Here is a 24,469-nt window from a genome sequence, read left to right as displayed (position 1 = left end):
TTATACATCCGGAAATTAGATTTTAGTTATAGAACGTTATCACAAATTATTGCTGATAATAATCATATAAGACGTTCTTATTTTATATATGCTATCTATTTAATCTTTATATCAAAAATTTTAAATCTAGATATCTGGAAATTAGTCTGAATATGTACATATTTACGTTTATTTTTCTAGAATCGTCGATTTTATTAAAATTTGGTAATTGTTTAATAATCATGATCATTTATTTTTTTTGCACAATCGCAAAATCAACTATTTGAAACCTTTTATTTTTTTTTCTAATTATTCTATTTCACGATTTTAGTGTTAGCAAAAATTTTTAAAATAACTACCAAAGAATCGTCAATGAAATTCGTCTACATTTTCCGCTTAAGCGTACAAAAATGAAAAATTTATAAAAATAAATTGAAAAAAAATTCTACCTATCATTTTTAAGTTTTGCGAACTGTAAAATCAAACAATTATCTTAAATTTAGATTCCATAAAACAAAAGAAATAGAACAAGTAAAAAAAAAAAAAGTAAGCGCTTTTAGCGTTATATGTTATATTAACAGTTGTTTGTAGCATATAGCAGGACTATTGATAAACGAAGAGTTGGAGAGTGGAGTGGAACGATAACAAGAACGGATGGGTTGTTTGTGGGGACTGTACCTTGCCAGCATTGTACGTACACATGCATGTATATCGTCGCGTGAACACGACTCTAAACATATACACGCATACGCTGATAAAGAGGGAGCAACTAGGCGCGAGAAATAAACGACGAAATATCCGAGCTAAGCGCGCGCCACTCTGGCGGCTGTCTACATTCTGTCTCTCTCGCTCCGTCAATGAAGCTTGTATATCTCAGTTCCGCCGGCGTAATCATTGACTTATCGATCTATTGACGTAATTCTGAGAATACATTCAATATACAGTAATAATGCTATTATTTCATTTTTATTTTTGTTTATTCATTTTTTTTTGTTATTTTTACCGATGAAACCTTTTTTTCGAAGAAGAAACCTTGAAATTCGGTGTGATTATCCTCATTGATCACATAAAAGTAGCTCGTAAAGTATAAGTATATAGGTTTTAGTTTGCAGGTTGATATACTTATTCGTATACACATCCATAATACATAATAAGAGTAGATATTTCGCTATCCTGTGGATCTCGAGGCACGACCCCGAGTGTGAGTATTAACATGCAGCCAATGTATTTATGCGATCGGTGCATCGTGTGTATCTTCGGGTAACGTCTCTGCAAGATACTGCACGCTCGCGTCTGTTGTGAATATAATCTTACTAAAGATACTTTCGTTTTTTCTGTAAAGTTGGAGGTAAATGTATTTAGTCTTTAATCTTTAGCCTTTGCATTAATAGTTACGGCTTTTGTACTCGAATATTTACTGCAAACAATGTTCGGTTTGGATTAATCATGACGTGACAAAAAGAACCATTGAAAAATCAGAGTTTCTGTAAGTAATGTTTCTTGATGAAACTCGGCACATTTCTTCTTTGGGCAAATACTTTGAACGAGATCTAAAAGAATAACTGACACTGTCTCATGCATTTTTCACGGAAATTAAAGGACCGTATTCCGAAGGATAAATTTTAAGGATTTTTATATATCCAATAAAAATAAAAACAAAGCAAAGAAAACGGTTGTATGCACACGTTTCAAAATATTTACTGCGTACAATACTTGGTCCGTATATTATAGTTATCGCACGCTGTTTGCACTATCGTTAAACTCGAATTATTGTGGCATATATAGCCTAGTATATGTCCTTTACTCCGTGTTATTAGTAGCATAATAACACGAGCTAACAAACTCTGAGCTAGAAAGCCTACATTAATATACCCACAATTACATCTACTTATTTACTTCCAGCAGTTGAACATAAACTACAATGCAATGCAAGAATTCTCAACTAAAATAGTTTCATTAACGCCTACAGAGCGTGTTTCAACAAGTACCTAAATAATTCTCGGAAAAAGTAACTCTATTGTTCCAGAAGTACTCAGATTCGAAAGGTTAAGCTGACTGTGAATTGTGAGTTGCTTTATGACTTTACTATAGTATACTCGGGCTGTTACTAATTTATTGAGTTGGGTCTTGAGATCTTTGACAGACCTGGCTTGTTGGGTCCTTCCATTTTGTATGCCGCAACTAAAAGTCTGGTCATTCACGCATTTTGTATCAATAACCCTCAGGCACCACTTATTGTCCTTTCGAAGTATTTATTTACCGAATTTTTCTCTTCAAAAACCGCCATTTTGTTGAAAACATCTAGAGTGGACCAGAACAATTTTCGGAAAGTTTCGTGATGTCTGATTGCCTTAAAACAGTTTCTCGACTGGGTACGAGAACAGAGAGAAGAAAATAGTTGTATTATCAATATAGAATAGTAATCATTACTATGTTCGATGGTAACAAGAATTTTTTAGCGATGAGTTACTTGGCAGAGTTACTTTTCTAATTCTTATTAGTGACTCCGGCTATGCTAAGATAGTAATTATTACCATTTTACGTTGAGAAAAATAGGCTGGTTTCGATGTCTGCTGATAAATATTATTTTTATCTTTTCCCTGTATATACGCTCGAAGTATTTTCAAATCTACCGTTCTCTTACAGCAATATTATCGCATTTGTGATAACTCTTTTAGGCAAAGTTGATCATTTTTTCATTACTTCAATACTTGTGAATGATTCTTCACTTATTAGATTTATAATACCACTAAAACTATCGAAATTAATGAATTTTTAAGTTGAAAGCGGCAAATATCTCGAAAAATAAAGTAGCGACGCGCTACCTTGAATCATCATAAAAAGGAAGAAATACTTGTAAATTTCCCTGTATAGTTTCCAAATTATCTTCAGGAATATTTTAAAAAAGTGTGATCGTTCAAATTTTTGAAATTGTATCACCCCAAAAAGTAGGGCGTGGCTTGCAAAAACGAATATGTTGTTATTCAGTGTTAACGAAATTCCACGGAAAATCTTTTATCAGTTTCGAAAACCTCCTTAACTGTTATATCCAAAACTCAAAACAGCTTTTTAAAATCTCAAATAGTTTATTAAATAAACAAGTTTTTTCAGTTGAACCTCAGTCAAACTTTGCCAACTAACAATCGACGATAACTTGCAAAGTTATCGGTGTTTTTTCTTGAAAAAATTAATGTAGGACTGCGAAATGGTGCAGATTACTATAAAAAAACAATTTTTGAAATCCGTCAATTAGGAGATGAGTTATAAAATAGTGATATTTTCTTGCGCGGTACCAGACGCGTTTCGGTGTAGCTGGTGCGCAGCTTGGCCGCCTCTCACGCCAGTGGAACTTTCCGTTCTTGAAGCCTGAGCCAATATATTACTTTCGTAGCATTCGAATCAATATTACAACGAGTTAAAACTTGGATTTTTCATTGGTTACCTTGATAAATTCTTGTGTTAGCTCGATGGAAAACTGATGACTTCTCATTTTTTCACATCTTGGTATTGCTGAACGTAATTATCGGAATTATCGATTTAAAACTTTCTCAAAAATTTATCAATTCTGACGCTACAATATTTCTGGCCCAATTTTAAATCTTGAAAGCTTTTTTTTTTATTAGTCAGTTTATCAATTGTATAAATATTTCACTTAAAAAATTTGCTAGTAATAACATTTTAAAGCAAATGTTTATCTATAGTTAATTTATCTTTTTCGAATCGAAAACTAGAGGTATAATCTAACTTTTGTAAGAAAAAATTTCTTGAAATATTTCTTACATAACAAATGGTACAAGCAAAATCTTTCGGACGAAATCCTGGGAACTTTACCAGAGTCTGCTTAACCTTTCTGGCTGCCTAATACAATATTCTCACTCTGTTGAAAACAAAGCACTTGCAGCCAGTGAAATCTTGTAATATAGTGTACCAGATATATAAAACAAAAAATTCCTTACGCATATATATGTATATATGGTTATAGATATATAGTAGATCATAAAATCAACTTAGAGCCAAAGTCAAGTCCCAAACGTATACATGAAATGAACGATATGATGTCCTCATATAGAAGTAAAGCCTACCAGGAGTGTCTCTGGAGGCTGTTGGTGTTCTCCACCGGTCGATCGAGTCAGTTCGTTCTTAAGTAAAGCCTCGAAGCAAAGGGAAAGGCTCTGCTCATATCAGTGCACCTGAGAGAGCAAACAGAGTTCAGAGTTATACAAAATTCAGCCGGCATGTTCAATGTGCCAAGAGAGAGCAAGAGAATCTCAACACATACAAATAAACATACACCTTATATATACATATATAAATGTACGAATACATTAGTTTTTCATATGCAACACGTAATATATAAATATGAGTGGGTAAGGAAAAATATGAAGACAAAACCCCCGTAACCCCTCGCGGGTAATTCGGTTGTCATGGTAACACCCTGAGGCGCCCCTTGGTTGTGCCACCCCCGCGCTACGTCCACCCCAAGTCCAACCGTGGATGGTATCGATCCAAAAGACGACGACGACGCCGCCGACGATGATGACGACGACGATGTAGAATACCTACCGAGCGCTACTGACAACAGGATCTCGTTTACCTCCCGTTTTACCTTACTCTTCTTTCCTCTTCCTTTTTCTTTTTCACACTCCTTTTTTATCCTTCCGTTCGCTTTATTCCCTATCCCTGCATATCCTCCATCCTCGTGTAAATTCTTACATTACTGCCCAGAACCAAGAAAATCAACGAGAAAGATCAAAATAGTTTTGGCTTGAGTAAAATTTTTCTTGAAACTTTTTTTTTGTTTAAAAAAATTTTATTCTCCACAAAGAACTGATTTCTTTCAAAAAAAAGAATAGGAAGTTTTTTTTTCGACAAACTCTGGCAGTTTTCGATCGTATGCCAAACTTAATGTTTAGTCTGCGGTCGACATTAAGTAAAAATTGACCCGCATGCAGACATAAATCTTGTGGGTTTGTCATTCGTCGGACACATATATGTAAATGATGCAAATTTTGAAAAAACAATGGCTTTAAAAACATAGACGTTAAAAAGAGTTTTATGAAGATTATCGTAAGAAGAGGGTACAAATACGCACGAGGCGTTAAAACACATGCATATATATTTGGTCGTATAGTCTGCGCGGTACTTGCAGTTCTTTGAGCGTTTTTACTATACAACACAGATATAATACAAGAGTAAGAGCCTTTACTTAGAATCGTGCAACAAATAAAGGCTTTGAGGTTGGCTGGTGTTAGTACCATCCATATGGAAGTATATAGTGGCGACTCGACGAGAAAATGTAGTATAGAGGAATGTAGCGATGCTTGTGTAAGTCGTGTAAATGTAGAGTTAAAGTCTGACGTTGCATTGGTATTAGTAAGATTTATATTAGTGGTAGTGGATGGAAGAATGGAGAATGGAAAGAGAAGTAAAGGCCTTCGGGTCTCTAGCGGCGCGTCACGTCCTATCGTTCTCTTTTGAGTATTACTTCTCTTTCTATGTCGCTCTTTCTCTTTCTCTCTCTCTCTCTCTCTCTCTCTCCTTCTTTCTTTCTCATTTATCCCCTTGCTCTTACTCAGGCTCTTCCTCTATCGCTTTCACCGCACGATGAGCACCCGCGAGTGCTACCAGACTCCCGGACGGCTTCCCGCGGCGATTTTCCTGCCAACTGTATGTGTATAAAGCTCTTTTTGCTTTGTATGAAAATCAATATCACCATAATACAACTAATTAAGGATTTTTACAGTTGTCATTGTTGATGATAATTATTTATATATTTTAAAATGAGCGTACGTATGAGACATAAGAAAAATGTTAGTTCGGAACTTTGAGGGTGTACTGATTGCTCGATTAAATCTCGTCGTTGTCTTCTATTTTATTGTGATGGGTAATAATTGTGGGTGATAATTTGGTAGTAGTCCCTCGGGTGATGCATATCGCTGAATTAGGCAGAGCGTGTCAATCAGTGGTTACGTGATACGTTATGTAAGTGAAGACTTAACTCGCAGTTATGTAGAAAAATAAATTCGCTATGAGAAAAGAAATTCAAGAGTCTGCTGTTATGAAAGACAAGTTTTATTGTAAAAATATTTTCCCACAATTTTAGAGCTTTTTGGGTTTAATCGCAGAAATTAAACATACAAAATTTCATAAAAATATATAGAAATGTAATAGAATTTTTTCGAATGCTTAGAAATTGAATGAAACTCAAAACTTTATGTAAAATTTGTTGGAAAATAACATTTTTGGTTAAATATGACAAAGATATATAGAACATGTAAGTAAGACCAATATATAGAGTGTTGGAAAGTTTAGTGTTTAACTCTAACTTTCAAAATGAACTACGACTATTTGAAACGTTCACATTATTATGTTCGCTTAAACGTCGGATGATAATCATATCCTACAACCAATATACAATTTAAAATTTTGAACTTTATCCTTGACATCAGATCATAGAATTTCGACCCTCGAGAGTTTGGTCTCAATTGAAGATATTTCATACACCATTTTACGAAAATTACTACTCTATGCCATTGGCTAATGGATCGAAAGGAAATTTTCCGGGATAGCGATTCTTAGGAAGACGTGTTTAAAGGTATACTAAATAATTTATAATACTTCATGTATAACAAAGAAACATGAATAAAAAGAGTTGAAAGTAAATTTAAAATGAATATATTCCTTCATAAGAGGTCATAAGAACGAATATAACGAACAGAAGAGAGCATCGTTTTGTGAAGGTAATGAACTGATGCCTGTATGCATTCAGCTCGCGGATAAATAATTGGTAATAAACGCGAACCAGCTGCGAGTGTAGAATGCACTGAAGTGCGAGTATTCCATTTTCCACTTGTAGTATTAGGTTTAGTATATATGTATAGCACACAATATGTATATATTAATATATACTTGTGGGTAGCTTAGTCCAGTATCGAGATAGGTTTATACATGTATGATATCGTTTATGATACAGTTGTAGGTTGCAGGGAGCATAACGGTATCAAAATCAGCGCATAAAGGTGAGAAATCACTTTTATTTTAGACTTTAAGTGTTATAAGTATTATACATCTTATATTTTTAACAAAACTGGCATGAAAATTATAGGAAAGATATTGAATGTCGAATTTCAAGATTTAGAGCTTTATTTTCCATTTTGTTGTTTTAACACAACGCAACAATCCCGTTTTGTTTGTGAACAGATATTACTTATCTACACACCACTTTCAGTCTGTATTTAGGATAATTGAACTCTGTAATTGCGGGTCTTGTATACACATGGTTTATAAGCAGATAACTATTGAAGTATTCAATAGTTTCTTCGACCCGACGTGCTAGTTTCCCAATAGTTTGCTCCGATAAGCTAAAAAAAGTTTATCCACAGACTGTAATTTATAATTGTTTTTTTTTTTTTTATTTTTTAGTAGACATAATATAGTTTCTAAAATTAAACGCTATAAAAAATGTCGATAAATGTTTAAGGAATAATATATATGTATTCATTAGTTTTAATGCTACGAAATGATTTATGCCTGTGGTTTTTATTCGAGATCATATATAAATTATACTTTTATGCTTAGAACCGCGGTGGTAATTGCAATTACTCTACCGCAAGATTATGAACTTACAGAATAACTTAAGTTTAATATTAAATAAATATAATATTATATATGTTAGTAAAAGCATTAGTATTTGTAATTACATTTTCAATATTTGTGTGGAAAATACTTAAAATCAATTTCAAACTTTTCGCCCTCACGGAAAAATATGTGTTTAACATATAGACAAGCATAAAAAAATGGATGTACATTTTTGATGCCTTCATTTATATGTTAAACATATATATATATGTGTGTTTTCTGCGAGAACGTTCGAAGTATTTCACAAAATTTGAAGATGCTACCACTAATTTTGTTCACCAGAGTTATAAGTTGTAGACTTGACTTAAAAGTTATATACTGTATGCATAGATCTTACCAAAATGTTATCTTTTCTCCCATTTAAAGATCTAGAGCAAGAAGAAAGCCTGACAAGTCTTTGATGTAAATATCATTAGTAAACTTCTGAAGAAACTATTTAGAAGCTGTGATATTATAATGACAGAGCAAAGTATCGGTCTCTTGAGCAGGAGGACCAAAAATTTCGGAACTCAATATATGTTATCACTTTCGAAGATACATTTTCGAACTTCAGAAATCATTATGCATGACCGAAGTAAATATTTATTTATGATTGAATCTCAATATAGACTTTAGATGGTTAAGAAGAAGTATTCGGGTCAGCGAATTGGTTTCGAAAATGTAGATTAACTCTTTTGATTTAAATGTGCATTTACATATTCAAACATCTATTGCTAACTTTAACAAAAAGTTTTAAATTAACAAACTTCTCTTCTATTAGTAATAAAGTTACAAAGATTAAACTTATTCACAATAATAAAAGTTTATTGTTTACGCAGATTGAAGAGAAGAATAATTTATCAAGTTTGTTGCATTTCTTCGTGATGTCTTGGCGAAAACTTGCCTTAAATTTTTCATTTAATAGTAGCATATTCTACACTCTTGCAGCGTGAAGTTTAATATTTCATAGTTGTGCATTATATAGAAACAGGAAACGCTTACTCAACAAAGTTTAATTCAACAGTACAATCAGCCATTTTTGATGAATTTGAAATATGGTTCTTGTAAATAACATAGACCTTGCATAATCGGGTAGAAAGTTATACATTGATTGAAAAATAAACTTGATTTAAGAAAAACAATCTTGATCCATTAGTATTTTTTTAAAGAGTTTGCTTTGATCAAGAAAAACAAAGTTCTGTATCTTAGATTGCCTGATAAAGTGCAAATATAGTGCACGAAACGTTGCAAGAAATAATTAGATTTCCTGGTGTTTTGATAGTTATTTGTTGCAGCGAAATATTCTTCGCGTTCAAAATTAGAGTAAATCTTTTTTAGTCTGAAACTTCCCGGAAAACGAATGGAATCACCTGGAGACGTTCCAAGTTCAAAGTGTGAGTGTTCTACTAAAGTATATACTACAAGTGAATAAGTTTTAGTTACACTTTTGAAGACTGATAGGGATAAGGTAGATTCAGCGATGATTGGAGTTTGGAGTTGTTAAACTTATGCTTATGAATAACTTAAAAGTTATAACTTACAGACACCATTTACTTAGATTATTTAAAAGTTTTAAGAGCAGAAACCAGTTCTGAAGAAGTTACTACTGTAGTGTATGATCGTGACCAGAAGTCAGTCACCGGAACGGAAGTCGTGAGCGTGGGGCAGTGATGGGTTGCTTCCGGTGGTCCCTATACCATCATATCCACTATTACATGGATACTGAATTACCAATGAGACTTGTATTTTGTCACTACTCTCCACTAAGTTGTGATATTGGACATACTTTGTGGTGTGTACTTATCAGCACGTCAGTGACAATTATTAACTACCACGTTTCATATGAAAATTTTGATCACAAAAAAATTGACTTATTGACAGAATCAAATTCATGATTAGCCAAATTTAATATCATTAATAACACGCGGGACATATCTTTTTATTAATTGATCAAAACCACTATTGAATTTGTAATTGTGATGGAATGATGAAGATTCGGAAGTAATTTTAATTCGAAAAAGCGAACAAATACCATAATACAGTATAGTAATATAAAATATTATACTTTGTATGCAGCGTGAATGTTTTATACAAATGCATGTTACACTGAATCGTGACAAATGGTAGGTTTACTATTTTTAAACGACATATCATTGAAATATTTTATACTTTTCTGTGTCTAGTCAAGTTTATACTGAATTTTATTGAAACACTGTTTTTCAAACACTATTTTGTTTTAAAATGATGCAGCTGAACTGAAGTTCAAAGTTTCTAATTTAGTCTCATCAAAGTGTCTGTAGCCTGGAAAGGCCGCGATATGTCAATGACACTACAAGCTTGACGTAATCAGATGAGAGAATTTGAATATTCATAGTTTGAAACGCATGTGTCGAGAGAGTTTTAAAGTAAAGAGGCTTATTAACATAACTCGTCGCGTTATCCGTGGGCCATTATAGTGAGGCTTGAGAGCTGGGAATTGAGAACTTAAAATGGACAAGAATGAAAATGCCGTGACCAATTAATAACAGGAGTTGTTTTGTTCTGAAAGCAAAAACATAAGAATAAACATTGAGATATAGAATTGTGGTGAGGTTCTTTCTCCTGCGAAAGAGTGAGAGTTCAAGATTGGGCGATATACAAAATAAGTGTAGTATTATACATGTATATAGCATATAAGCAAAACTAAACTGAACCGAGTGCATATATTTTTGTTACAGCGTGAAAGCTACGGGATTCTACGATAATCTTTAAGAGCCTTTGACTCATTCACCAGTCACGATTGTGAACTAATTAACTTTCCGTGCTGAGAGATCTGTGCCCTCTGCTAGCTATCGATGAATGTGAATGCAGTCGAGTTAAGTTTTATTTAATATATATATATATATATATACATTATGTATAACTCTTGATATGAGCTTGAGAGTGTTTAACTTAAGAGAAGGGAGGGCGTGGCTTTGCGTTCCCCTCCGTACCCCTTTAATTCGTAACGCTTTGAGATCACTCTCAATGACACCCCCTAACTACATAAAATTCTCAAGGGTGACATGACATATCACCCTTCTGTCATTGACGTTTCTCCATTCAAAATCCACGAAGTCAACAAATTAGGAACGGAAAATTTCATTTTTATTGAAAACTTCTCCACGTTGGATTCGTTAATTCTGCAAGACCGAACCTATTAAAAGAAAAATTTCAGGAGTTTCTGTCAAGTGATCATTTGGTTATATTTATTCATTAAAATTTTTCTCCTTTGTGATTTATTTTTTCTAATTGTTGATTTTGTTAATTTCCTTAGAAAATTTTCGTGTTTTTTAAAAATTTTTTTTCTATATTCGTGCAACTTCTGTTTTAAAAAAAGTGACTTTGCTTAAATTAAATTTTTTATTTTATGCCAAAGATATTTTAATATACTTCCATTAAATATTTATGAAGAACCGACTACAGAAAAAAGGTTTTTTCCTCAGGTTAAGGTTAAACTATATAAACCACACAGCACGTGCTGTCCACATGTCACTTTTCTTGCGACCATTCATCAAAATTGTGTCGTTTTCAATTTGACGGTTGTTACTTTCTTGTGACATGCAGTTATGACTTGAATTTTTTTTCTACACCACTAGTCTAATGTAATAAACGTCAAACTGTATCTTGCATATAAGTACTGCTTATTAATCACCAATTTATCATAATAAAACCGTCAATCAGTCAGTAATCAACCACCGCCCTAAACATTGCGATTTCGACCTAATGTTAACATATCTGAATTTATTATTTTTAAAAAGACAAAACATATCGTCCAAATAAGTAAGCGAATTTAAGCGCAATAAATATTGTAAAGAAAATACATAATGGGCTTGGAGTGAGTGTCGAAAAGTCAGAAGTGGTAGAAGAATACAAAAATGAGAATAAGAAGGCGCAGGTGGAGCTATTTGGAGAACAGCCCACTTGGGACTTGAGCTTCAACTTTTATTCCTTTTAATCTCCTTTATTCTACAATATAAACACAACTACACTCTTATTTCTTGATCGTATAATATAGTGTCTATATAGTATATTCTTTATAGTATGTTCTTCGGTTTTGACTATACCAAGAGGCCCAATCTTCCAGGGCTAAAAAACCGAGTCCCAAAGCAATTCGTATCTAACTACGTTGGCAACATTGGTTGGTGGTTTCTTTTACTTTGGGCAAAAGTCTATAAGGAATGAGCCGTAACCATCTGGTCTCTCATCCTCAAACGTGCAAGCAGCTGCTGGTGCGATCATCCAACAATATATATAGTATATATGTGTATGGTAGACCCGCAACGCCTTTTAGGCCCTCAAGGAATGGCATCAACGACAGGGATTAAAAACACGACGACCGGAGAAACCCGAGTAGCTGGACCTGGCAACCGTACCGCTTCTTTTCTTTACGATCATATTGCCCACAATGAATATACATACCCAACATCATACCTGTTTCTTTCTGAACTTCTTTGGTATGCTTTTTTTTTTTCAGACATTTCCAAACTTCTTATTGAACACTTTTTGACATTTATAATTTTTAACTTAACGGATTAAACTTTTTATTAAATTACGAGGTTTCATGGAAGAAAAAAACTTACTGAACGGTTGTAGTTTATAGTGTAGGTTTTAGTAGTTTTCACCGTTTTAAACGTAAATTGAGCGTATTTAACGTTTTGAATGTAAATTGGACGTATCTAACGTTAAAAGCGTATTGAACGTTAAGATGCATTAAAATTGTTAAAGATAAGTTCTTTCAATTTCAGCCTCTCCAAAATGTTTGGAAAAAATACAAGCTAGCAATTATTCATACATTTCTATCATGTAAATGTATGACACTTGAAACTAACTTAGACGACCATTTTGTGCAGCTTATTGAGCAACGCTCTTATCATTGCACGCTTCAGTTTAGATAAGATTCTTTAATTGAATGTTATTCCTTATGTACTGCATATTCATTTTATTTTACTTCACACTGAATTCATAAATATGTTGCAATATGTTCATAAATGTACTAATGTTTATATTGCATACGCATATAGACTTCAATATATGCACAGCTTATCATCAAATCAAGGCCTCATATTTCTACTGCTAGTGCAGCATAGTGATATATATATATCCGCAGTACAAAGAATATTTTTTTTTCGTCATAAATTTATCATTATGAATATCTTTACAACTCAGCTTATCATATTGTAGTGTAGTTTTATGTACATATATGTGACAAATGTATGTATCTAACGTATATGAGAGTAATACCGAAGTATAGAGTTGATTTTTATACTTAAAAACAGCTTAACAATATTTCATGTAAAACAACATATTGTCTTATTTTCTTATAAAAAATAAATATTATTTTATAAAAGTTATTCTTGGAACAGCTCGAAGTAAGTGGTAACCACTATCCACAATAATCTACGTTTCTTTTGCGCCGTAATTCTCTTTCAGTCGCAACAGGTGGTGTCAAATTCACTTCGTAAAAAGTTTTACTTCTATTCTATTATTCCTTTGTTTCTCCAATGCATATTGTGCTTTTAAAGTTACCAAATGTCTAAACAAAAAAAAAATTTTCACCGTTGAGTTTTCGCGTAATTTTAATTATAAATTTTAGTGAGATACGAAGAAATTGTTAGAAACTTTTTTCATAGAAAATCTTATGTTCTACGAAGAGGAATATGATTCTTATCGATTTTTCCACATCTATGATATTCAATCTAGAATTGTGTTTTAAAGTTTTGCCGATTATAAATTGAAAAAAAAAATTAACTTGATTCAAGAAAAAAATTTTTGAACCTAGAAAATTATTTTAAAAGGTCATTTTTTCTTAAATCAAGGCGAGAAATTTCTGAATCAAGTAAGATCTATTCAAACCGAAGAAAATTGATTCGTTTACGAATTTTTCTACTTAAATCAAAACGATGAAGCTCTCAAAAATAATTTTTAATCTTCAATATTTGACCTCGAATTGAGCTTCAAAATTTGGTCAACCATATTTTTCAATCATTTCACTTTAAAGTTCAAAATATTCTCCCAAGAATTACGACACGCAAAAATAACAAGAATCTTTTTGATTGATACAGAAATGTTTTTACGGTTTTTTTAATTTCAAAATTACAAATTTTGTAGCAAAAAAATGAACAACAACATGTTTTGATCAGTGTTTACATGTTTTCACAATTAGCCAATGGGCTTTTCCCTCGTGGCACGTACCTGCCACGAAAATTACGTCTCAGTCGGTCGATCAGTATCTATATAGCCTGGTGCGGCCTTGCTCGAGTCTATTACACTCATGTCGCTACTATATGTGTATACATATGTATGTAGCATATACGTTATTAATAAAGGGAAGTGGGGGTGCATGTGCGAAGCGAGAAGAATAGTGACAAGGACGAAAAATATAACTCGCATGTTTTTGAATGAGAAATCCAACTTTACACGCATATACACACACATATGTCCACAAACGTAACATAACACATGAATACATATGTTATTAAGACATAAAAAAAAACAGTGGCACGTGTCTACGCGCTAACCTCAACCTCTGTATCCGAAAATCCTGGGTCGAGGAGTTCGACTGGTTAATATGACAATGTGTTATCATGTACAAATACAATGTAGGACTCTAAATAATGCTTTTTTTATATACTGCTCTAACTCGTTGTTCGGTGTGTGTGCTACCGAGGACAAGTGCCTCTGTGGTCTGATCACGTGGGCGTCACGTGTATCGTCCGGAATCGATTCAGTGGTCGCCGAAGATAAAATGCCACGGAAATTGAATTTTAAATGGCCATCGACGTGTTATGTTTTTTTTCTCTCTAAATACATATCAACTATTAGATGTTAAAAAAGAGTTTTGAATTTCGGTGATGTATACATACACATAAATATGTGTTAAAAAGTCATGTGCGTTACTAATTGAGTAAGTCATTAAAATTTCGGTATATAATCATATAAATCATTGCATACTAATAAAAATCTAGAAAACTTTTTTGTCAAGTCAATAAATTATAATGATTTTATAAGTGATAATGATACCATGTGAGATGTTTCTTTGTCATTGTATTTTATTTATACTTTATTATCCGGTAGTTATTATTACTTTTCATTTATTTTGGGTTCTCGAGAAGAAAGGGAATTTAAGGACCATTATAATGGAAATTTCATTATTGTTGGATGATAATGATCATATACTTGGAATATGACCGAATAAAACCGGGTATAAATAAATTTGATCCTTACACATGTACAGGTATTTGGTATATAATAAGTGTTCTCCAAGATTATTTTTGAAAAGCAATGAGTCACGGGTGAACTAAAAATATAAATTTAGTTAAGGATAAGTTTCAATTAAAAATAAATTAGGGCACCAAAACTGCCGTAGAAAATTCCAGAATATAAATGAATATCGTTATAAACTTCTTTTTTATTTAGTATCTTTATTTATTTATTATTTTTATTATATATTATTTTAAATTACAACCTTATAATCTTTTACAAATTGAAAGAGATTATACTTACGAACTAATATTTTCACAGAAATATGATTCAGGGTGTCACTAATGTTTTTAAAGGTACTAAGATTGTACCTGGAAACAAAAGTTTGTAAGAAAACATCCCTAATATTTTTGTCTTGTTGAAATTTTAGATATCACCTGAAAATTTTCATTGATGATTCATACTCAATGTTGGAAAATCAGTTATTATCTCACTTTTTTTGATCTTATGATTCATCTGTCTTATGATTTAACCTTTTTGTTTCATAGATACGTGGTACTCCCAAAAAAATGCTACGCTGTAATAGTGAATAAAAAGTAAACGACACAATACACAATTAATTTTGCCTTTTACATCCTATTTAATTATTACGAATATTCTAAATCGTCTTTCCTGGTAATAACGTTGAAGTTTAAAGAAGACCAGTTGAGTAAGTTTTTTGCATTGACTCCTTTCCGATTAACTTGCTCGTCTTTTTTTGCTGTCTCCCTTCAATTTTGCTCATATATAATACATACAAAATCAACCGATGTATGGGACATATACAGTCGTTGACATTAATCTTAGATTCAAGGTAGTCCTTAAGCTTTTAGAACCTTCTCTGTATTCAGAGCTTATAGGAACTTGGTTTCATCCTATGTGGGGTATTTTTTTCGACGTAGACCCAAAAGTATACCTTATACGTTATATGTGTATATACTGCATAGAGCATTTGATTACTCAAGGTGCGTCTTTGCTCTACATCTAGGATCCCTTTGTCTGTGATGGCGCGCACGCGACGTCGGTTCCCGATAGAAAGACGAACGGCTCATTCTGGCTTATATGTATAACTTATAGGAAGCATATAGATATATTCTGTATGTGTGTGTCTAGAAGAGAATAAAAATATTAGAGAGGGAAATATGTTATATGTTATGTTCAATTTATATATATTATATGTTATATATATTATATATATATACATATACCTGCATAACGATTTTGACAAGCTGTGAGCGTCGACGGCGCGTGTCACGGGGGGCAGCTGGCAAGTTCGTAGTTATTGTGCCGTGAATATAAAAAAAAAGGAAAGGGAATAAAACGAGAAAACGTTCCCCGGGGAGGGATATAATGGACAGAAATGCTCAAATTATAGAGAGATATATATACATTTTGGTATACTACATTCGTAATATTAACTTCCTTTATGTGATGCTAACACACAGTACTTCGATTTATCATTTGTTTGGATATACTTCGGTTCCTGCTTATGCGTTTTTTATTTACTTGCTAAATGTTAGTTTTAAATTGAACAAAAACATGTCTAGGTTTTGAACAAATTTTAAATTGAACAAAAACAAAAACATCAAGGTACACTGATAGATGAATGGAGTTGATTAAAGAAAGAATATTTGAACCAAGACCAATAAGATTATTCTGAAGTGTGTCTTGGCCTGCAACTTCCCTCTAATTCCATACCTAGGCGCTTAAAATTGCACTAATGATATTTTTGAGCTCTTCAAGCTTTTTATGGCCTTAAAACGTCCAGATATGATAAAAACTCGATTTTTGCAAAACGATCTTCGATTTTCTTAGCGGGAAGTTTAAAATAAAAAAATAGCAAATTTTACACCAAGGAAAAACAATGCAGAACAATAAATATTGAAATTTATTAACAACTTTCGATAAAACCGGTCGGATATGTGAAATATAAAGAAATATTGTTCATAATAAAAATTCCATAATGCATCAGTACAGCTTTTTCGATAATAATTTAATAACAAAACAAGAAAATGCATACCTTGATAATTTGATATTTGAAACTGATACGCCTTTTCAAGCGACTTTGTCATTAAAACATTACCAATAGTAATTAATTTGAAGCAGAATGATTTACGAAAAAGCAGATTCTGATTTGTGCGATTAATCTTTCGCATTCGCAACAAAAGTAATTTTGTTTTTGTATGATTGGAGATGTGACATTAATCACAGAGATTATCACAACCTCTTGTTTAATATAAATAATAAAAATGATGATTGATTTAGACGGTATGATAGAGGAAATCACAAATCACGTGTTGAATAAGTGAATAGTCGTGTTAAGTAGCATGAATAAAAAATTAAACAAATTTAAGTTTGTAGAAAAGATGCTTCATCACGATGAAGGATCTCTGAATGATTATCGATGCGGGTCTTCTTCTTTGTGTTTTTTATTTGACTCAAATATCTCTTCGTTAAGCTTGGATCTCTTTTTAAAGAGGAGACGAAAAGATGAAATATCGAGAGTGGAGGATTTCAACGATAAAAAAAAATGCATTGATGAAGATGATAAACATTTGTGGTAAAGCTCATCTCGCATTCGCCAGATATGTTAACCGGGGGACGCCAATCGAGGGTGGAGTTCTCACCCTTACCCTCGTGGGACTAAATAAAGGGATCACCGGGCGAAACCCTAGAGCTTTTGTGTTATGCCTTTGATCCCACTGCATACTTTTACTAATAAGTATGACACATTCCGGAAGTGTAAAAATTACTATTTATTTTTGAGTTATTTTTTATCGTATCTGATAATTAGATTGACTAAATTGATTATCTCATTTTTAAATCCTTTACTGATTAAATTCTTTACTAAAAATGCCAGAAAATCGTTTACTTCATCACGTCTACCAGACTCTATATTTCGGATGACTATAATACAAACAATGACGGCTCCAAAAGACCGTTTTTCTAGGAATGAAAACCTATTTTTCTTTGTTGTGTATAAACATTTTCAAACATTGCTTACGGGGAGTCTAACACAAAAATATATATCGAACATCAACTATAATAAAAAGCTTCTGGTAACAGAAAAAAATTTAACGATCAAGGTAGTGTCCAACTTTTTATATCGCTATATTCGCCTGCTAATTGGTCGCCCGCCATTTTGGCTTGAATTTTACGATCTTATATTTTAAATTACGACCTCTAGACTTTTTATTGCCTGGGAATTTTTATATCAGCCCACCAAAGATTCACGATTCTTCTCGACCAAAATCACCAACAGAAAGTTTCATTTTATAAAATTTCAATACCAAAAACCAGATAACCATGTATGAAATCTAGAGAGTACAAATTTGAAAATTTTCATATGACCTGAAGTTTGAAATTTGCTACACACAATTACGTTATAATAAAAAGTATTTACAATAATCTAAATCGGAAATTAGCCTGAAGAAACAGAAATAAATCGAGAACTTATACTCCAAGGCCGAGAAACGTTTAGCTAAGCACGCGACGAGTTTTTGCGTGGTCTCGGAAAGAAACTAAAGAACTATGAGTACAAGTGGTAAACTTTGTATTATATACCATTAACATAATACAAACCATAAATCTTTGGCCAACGAACAAATTATCCATAATCATGAAACTTTCGATCCGCTGTTTTGACACTGCATTAAAAGTCAACCTTGCTACTAGGAGTCATGTTTATTATAATGTAAAGTATTTAATTATGTGTACTGGTGGTGATAACATCCAATGTTTCCCCTATCGATTCAACAATAAAAGAGGAGGTCCGAATATAATATATATATGAGCTTCATGTATATAAATAAAAGGGAAACAGGGGAAGTCTTTAGTAAGCTCCACCTCCGTGTTAACCTGAGGGTAAAAGTTATATTAATACGTCAAATCAACAATTGAGTCACTAGACTACTGACTATTGACTATTGATAGACTATCAGACTTAGGTGACGGCATTTGCGAGCAATGTTCTGATAATATAGAGATAGTCACAAGTACTCTGTGGAGAAATTTTCTTCGTATAGCCTGACAGGTCCAGATGGGTTCTAATATGAAAATTTGTCATATTAGATCCAATCAGGAAATCTGTGGCTTAATAGCCTGATTTTTATTTTATTATTTTTTTTTTTAATACTTAAGTTTGCTTTAAAATTTTTTTCCGTATTTAAGTTATAAAGAAAAAATAATTTTTTTCCACTATTTTAAAGAGCTTATCAAACAATGATGAATTTTGGTTTAATTAATTACCAAATTAAGTGTTATCTTATACGACATGATAATTATTTTACACATTAGAAATGTCTAATGGTTTACCATAGAAATAGGTCTTATCAGTCCATATCAAAAAATTTTTTTTTACCAGATTGAATGATAGCAATTGATGATGGATGTTTAAAATTGTTGCCAAAACCAAAAACACAATGTTAAATTCTACGAAGTGTAACATTGAAAGCGTTTTGTTGAATTTCGACTGCAGTAGTTATGCAAATGAGAGAACTGTCACACAGCTTAGGATCGAATGACTGCATCTGTTCTTAGCACATATAGTATAGACCTTGTGCTTTTGGTCTCGTACTTATCTGTCTCTTTCTATTTAACGCTCTTTCTTTGTTTGCTCATTCTCATTCTCATTTTCATTCCCATTCTCATTCTCATTCTCAATCAGGGTTCAGAAGTCTCGTCAGTCCGGTCTCGAGTAAGAGTTTTGGGACCACCTCGTACTCGACCTTCCTGTAGTGTCTTCTTTGTCCTTAACTTTTGAGGGCGCAAACCAACCCGACCCAAACTCAAAACGTTGGATAATAGTGTAAGTAGTTATGCTTGTAGCCCTCTTTCCGGTCGTAACTCCATAAAAGACTCACTATATACTATTGCCGCTGATTATCGACAATGAGATTTCACGGTTAATGTCGGCCGATTTAGATTGTTGTTAAGGTTCTAGTAGAGATTTGGGTCATTAGTGAATACATTGGAAACAATTGTTTGATTTGTAAAGAATATTTTTTTGAAGATTTGATTTTTAGAAAATCGGCAAGTGATATAAATAAAGCGCTAATTCAATATATGTATTAAGATGATTTTTTTCTAGCATACAACTGTGAAAGTTTCATTTAGGTCCCAAAACAATTCTGTGAAAGTATGAGCTCTTAATTTAACACTAAAATACCCCTCATCGTATTTTTCTATTGTTCATTTTCCATAAGAATGACAGGCAAAATTTATTTTGCTACTTTTGACTTTTTGAAGTAAAGTTTGGTGTCATATTCTGACAAGTCTACTCGTTCCAAAGTTATTTAGTGTCAAATTCTGATTTGTCGTAAACTTGACTAATTTTTGGGTATCACAAGAAAACTAATGTATTGATCTTATCGATCAAGTGTACACAACTTTCTATGTTAATTAAACTTACGTTTGTCTGTCAATAGATGTTAATTGATACTGTTTCAAGATAAAAAATTTTGAACCAAAAGAACAATTTTGAAGAATTGCTTTATCTTGTATCAACTAAAATTTATTCTATTGTATGTTCAATGTCAAATTTGATGGCATGATCTTCATCTTTAGGTACAGAATCTTTTTCCGCTAAGAAAATGAACTGAAAAATTCAAGGTGAAAAATTCTTGAAGTAAAATATAAAATTATCTTGAAAATAATTTAATTCTTGGATGAAGAATATTTTTCTTGATTTATTTACAGTATAGTATTTTGAATATAATAGTCAAAACTTTAAAAACTTCAAACTACACAGCGTGTATCTTAAAAATCTCAAACATTATTTTCCTTCCATTCCATTCATTTGATGCAATTAAGCGTTGGAGGAACGTTGATAATAGCAGCAAAGAGAGTCGCGTGATTTCTCGATGCCTTTGTACAAAACCGCCCGGTTAGTTCTTCACGGGAATTCATGCATCTCTTCTTATTCTCAATCTTTTTCATTCGTCTTAGCCTCTTCTTACTTCTCAAGTGACTACTGCTTGTAGTCGTTGGATAGATAGTGAGCGACAGAGACAGAGATAGAGATAAAGACAAAGACAGAGAAGGAGTGAATGAGTTCTGCGGTAGAAAGGGGCCAAGAGTGGACCATCGAGACCAAGACTGGACTCTTGTCTTCCAACTTCTAACCGTGGGTTTCGAGTAAACACTCTATAGTGCATGTACGCTGAGAAATAACGCGTGAGAGGAAGAAAGAAAATGAAATAATAAGAGAAGAAAGTGGACGCTGAGCGTCGCCAGCGGCAAGGCGGACAAACATCAGGCAAACAAGTAGGATCGTTCCTTCGAAGTAGGAGAAGAGAGGAGAAAGGAATGGGAGGAGGAGAAGGGGACCCGCTTATCGGATCGTAACATCTTAAGACTCGCACGTACGCCAACCGCACGGTCTTGGTCTTCTAACTCCAACTCTCGATGCGGTTTCGGTACACGACAGAGTCGTGTCGATTCCAACTCGTTTTATTTTTTGCTTTTTTACTTTTTATTCTGGCTCAGGATACCTGATATCTACGAACTTGAATCACGAGATACTATATCGAGATGAAGACACTTTATTTAATGCTCTAGTACACACTTTTTATTTGGTAATGTAATGGTTTATTATTTAGTATAAGCTGTTATTTACATCAATCTTAATTCATTTCATTTTATCAAATTTCACGGGAGTAAGATATACATAAGTGATCAATATTAATTTTAATTAGGGTCCACAAAAAGGCCGAAAAATTTCTTTTTCCTTAATACAGATCTTGGCAAAATTTGAACTCTTAATATTGATATTTACACTGAAAAAAAAAAAAATTAACTTGAATCAAGACAAAAAATTCTTGAATTAAGTAAAATTTACTTAAACCAAGAAAAATTTCTTAGTTTAAGAATTTTTTTACTCAAATCAAGAACATAAAATTTTTCAAAATTATTTACTTGATTCAAGTAAATTTTTTTTTCTGTGTATAGATCGCAAATCAAAATTGACCTTTTTCCATTTGAATGTTACAGGAAAAATATTTGTACACATAATAAATAGTATATCAGGGAAGTGGACAATAAATTATGTAAACCATTACACTAATTATTATTTCAGCTAATAATATATTTGTAAAATTTGGAATTTTACATTTCATTTTGTCTTGCAAGCAAATCATCGGGTGCGTAATATGTCAATAGAAAATTAAACGATCTATTTAACTTATTTAAACTAATTTTGTCATTTAAATAATCCGGCGAGATTCTATTTTTTACAATTATCTCGGTAATTTATTGATACCGATTGTTCTTATGTCGGAATTAGTAATCCAGCGTCTGATGTCTGATGTCTGATGTCTGTCTGGTATTTTGAAAATTAAATAGGAGCCCGTTGTTTTGTTCTTTGAGATTGGAGAATTCTGAACATAATGACCAAGGTATGTTTAAGTACACAAAGCACTCCGCGGGTGTAGATGGCTATAAATCAACAAGTACAACAACGGTGTAGGTCTTCACAGTCTGGTGCCTCCGCATTGGTCGGCCCGTTCCGCACATCATTGAACCCACGCGCGGCACCCAACGCCGCAACAGGAGGGCTAGAGTACACTCAAATGTCCTGGTTATCTCTTTTTTTTGTAAATACAACTCTTTGGACTTTTTCAGAAATTTAGAATCTTTGTCGACAAGCGATTGGAAGTCATAAGCGATTGAGGATCAATTTTTAACACATATATAATTTTTATGAATCCCTACATTAGCCCCAAAAAATTTATAATAGTGCCCATAAATTTTTTACAATAAAAAATCTCCAATAGTGTTCTAGTAATTTTTTACAGCTGCCCAAATTCGTCTAAAATCTTTCAAAATTTTTTAAATAATTTTTGCGCACTTCCATTCGTGAATTTTTTGAATTAATTCAAACTAAATATCTCAAAGCAAGATCGAAATTTTCTTTAACTCTTAATCTAGTTTTTTTTTCAATGTAAGATTAGAATATCTTCAAAATTTTGACTTGGGTATTGTATTTAAACACATGGAAGACGTATTATTTACTTTCCAAATATTAGTTTTCACAAAAAAAGATAAAAGTAAGATAGGCTTAAAAAGAAACCCAAAATATTATTGAATCGAAGACAATCATAAGATTATAGTCTCTTAATTTAAAATAAACATGTTTAACAAGACGAAGGGAGTTTTTATTCCGAATAAGACAAGGTGATAAATAAGAAACGAATGAATTGTTTTCGGTGTATCACCCAACAAAGAGACTATAATTGTATATAGTAATCAACAAAAGGTTGAGAGTGTAAAAACGAGAAATGACGCGTGGGCGGACCCGGAGCTTGAGATGATTTGAATGGTGGAGAAGAGTCTGGGAGTCAGGCAGTCAGGCAGTCGGAAAGACGGATTTTTATGTTGGGAATAAAAACCGACACAGCATCAGAGACGGATGTATAACACAGCAAATGAGATGAAGTGAGATAGACGCAAAGATAGAGATGGGGGCCGAGAAAGAAGTATACATAATAAGTATAAGAATTCAAAAGTTAAAGAGAAGAGAAGAGAAGGAAGAAGAATATATATGAGAGTAAAGTAATATCAGGCAAAGGATGATGATTATGCAGCCTAGTCTCTACTTTACTCGCTGCTGTATATCTGTATCTGGGTGGAGAATTATACTTGCATGAGCTAATCCTCCCTCCGGCTTGAATCGTAATTAAACCGTGCGAGACTTTCTTGTATTATGACGCCGTTTAATTCTAGTCTATATTCTATTTTATAAATCCTTACAACCAATTTTTTTTACTTTTCTTCAATTTTTTAAATCTTGTATTTTGGGATGATTTTTTTTTATAAATCTGCCTGTTGCAAATGTACTTTGCAACTTCCATTTTCTCGAGTTGTGCCGATAAATAGCATCAGCTCGAAAGTTTATATGTAGTTATGTGTGATATAACCAGCTGTGTCCACAAGATTACAGTCGCGATTCTCGACGAACCTTGATGATGCTTATTTATTCTAGAAGCAAAAATCTCAGCTGTGAAACAGTTTTCTGATATGGCTATGTGTAGCCTGATCTGATCATATATGACCATATCAGGCTACACGTAAGAAAAAAAAATAATAGTTTATGATAATTTTTCGTCTTTTTAGGATTGTATGTCAATTTACATGTTGGATTAAATTAAAATTGGCCTAATAGTTGATTAAACTCAATACAAATATCAAATAAGAGACTTAAAAAAGTAATTTTTGCTTAATGACTCAATTTATCAATTTCTCAATTAGTTCTGTGCTAGAATTAATCAAAAAAGTTGCAAATGTTACTATTTAATATGTAAGTTTCCTCAAATCGTAATTTTTCTCATATCTATTAATTAAGACGCTCTAAAAGTATCATAAAAAATTTAATGTAGTTAACTCAATGCTTACAACTTATTACTATTCATAATTTTAAGAAAAAACTATTTAAAAAAATTGAGAAACGCACCTTTCCATTGCGGGTGTTGTCGAATGAATTTTTTTTTTCTATTGAGGATGTATTAAATCTGAAAAAGTGTTAACAAACATGTTTATATAAAAAACCGAAGAGAAGACAGAAAAAGGAGCGAAGAGAGTTAATAAAACATTTAAAAAAGCAATAATTGCACGGTTA

General features: G+C 32.6%; 1 protein-coding gene across 5 annotated transcripts in view; it reads left to right on the top strand.

Moving 5' to 3' along the window:
• LOC141538480 (ras-related protein Rab-37) overlaps nucleotides 1-24,469 on the top strand; it is a 79,777-nt gene that overhangs the window by 8,268 nt on the left and 47,040 nt on the right. The window contains exon 3 of one of the 5 annotated variants that reach the window (XM_074259970.1): nucleotides 10,314-10,450. The exons of 3 other annotated variants lie outside the window; for them this stretch is intronic. The gene's annotated coding sequence lies outside the window, so the exon portion shown is untranslated. Of the gene's footprint in view, nucleotides 1-10,313; nucleotides 10,451-12,913; nucleotides 12,987-24,469 lie in introns of those variants that run through there. One more of the 5 variants, XM_074259973.1, reaches the window with a different exon arrangement.

This window comes from Cotesia typhae, unplaced genomic scaffold (genome assembly GCF_013202065.1).
Source record: "Cotesia typhae breed Kobodo isofemale line unplaced genomic scaffold, CoteBio_Ctyphae contig_22, whole genome shotgun sequence".
NCBI classification, from domain to species: Eukaryota; Metazoa; Arthropoda; class Insecta; order Hymenoptera; family Braconidae; genus Cotesia; species Cotesia typhae.
Note: the sequence above shows the minus strand (reverse complement) of the source record. Positions and strands in the feature narration are given on the sequence as shown.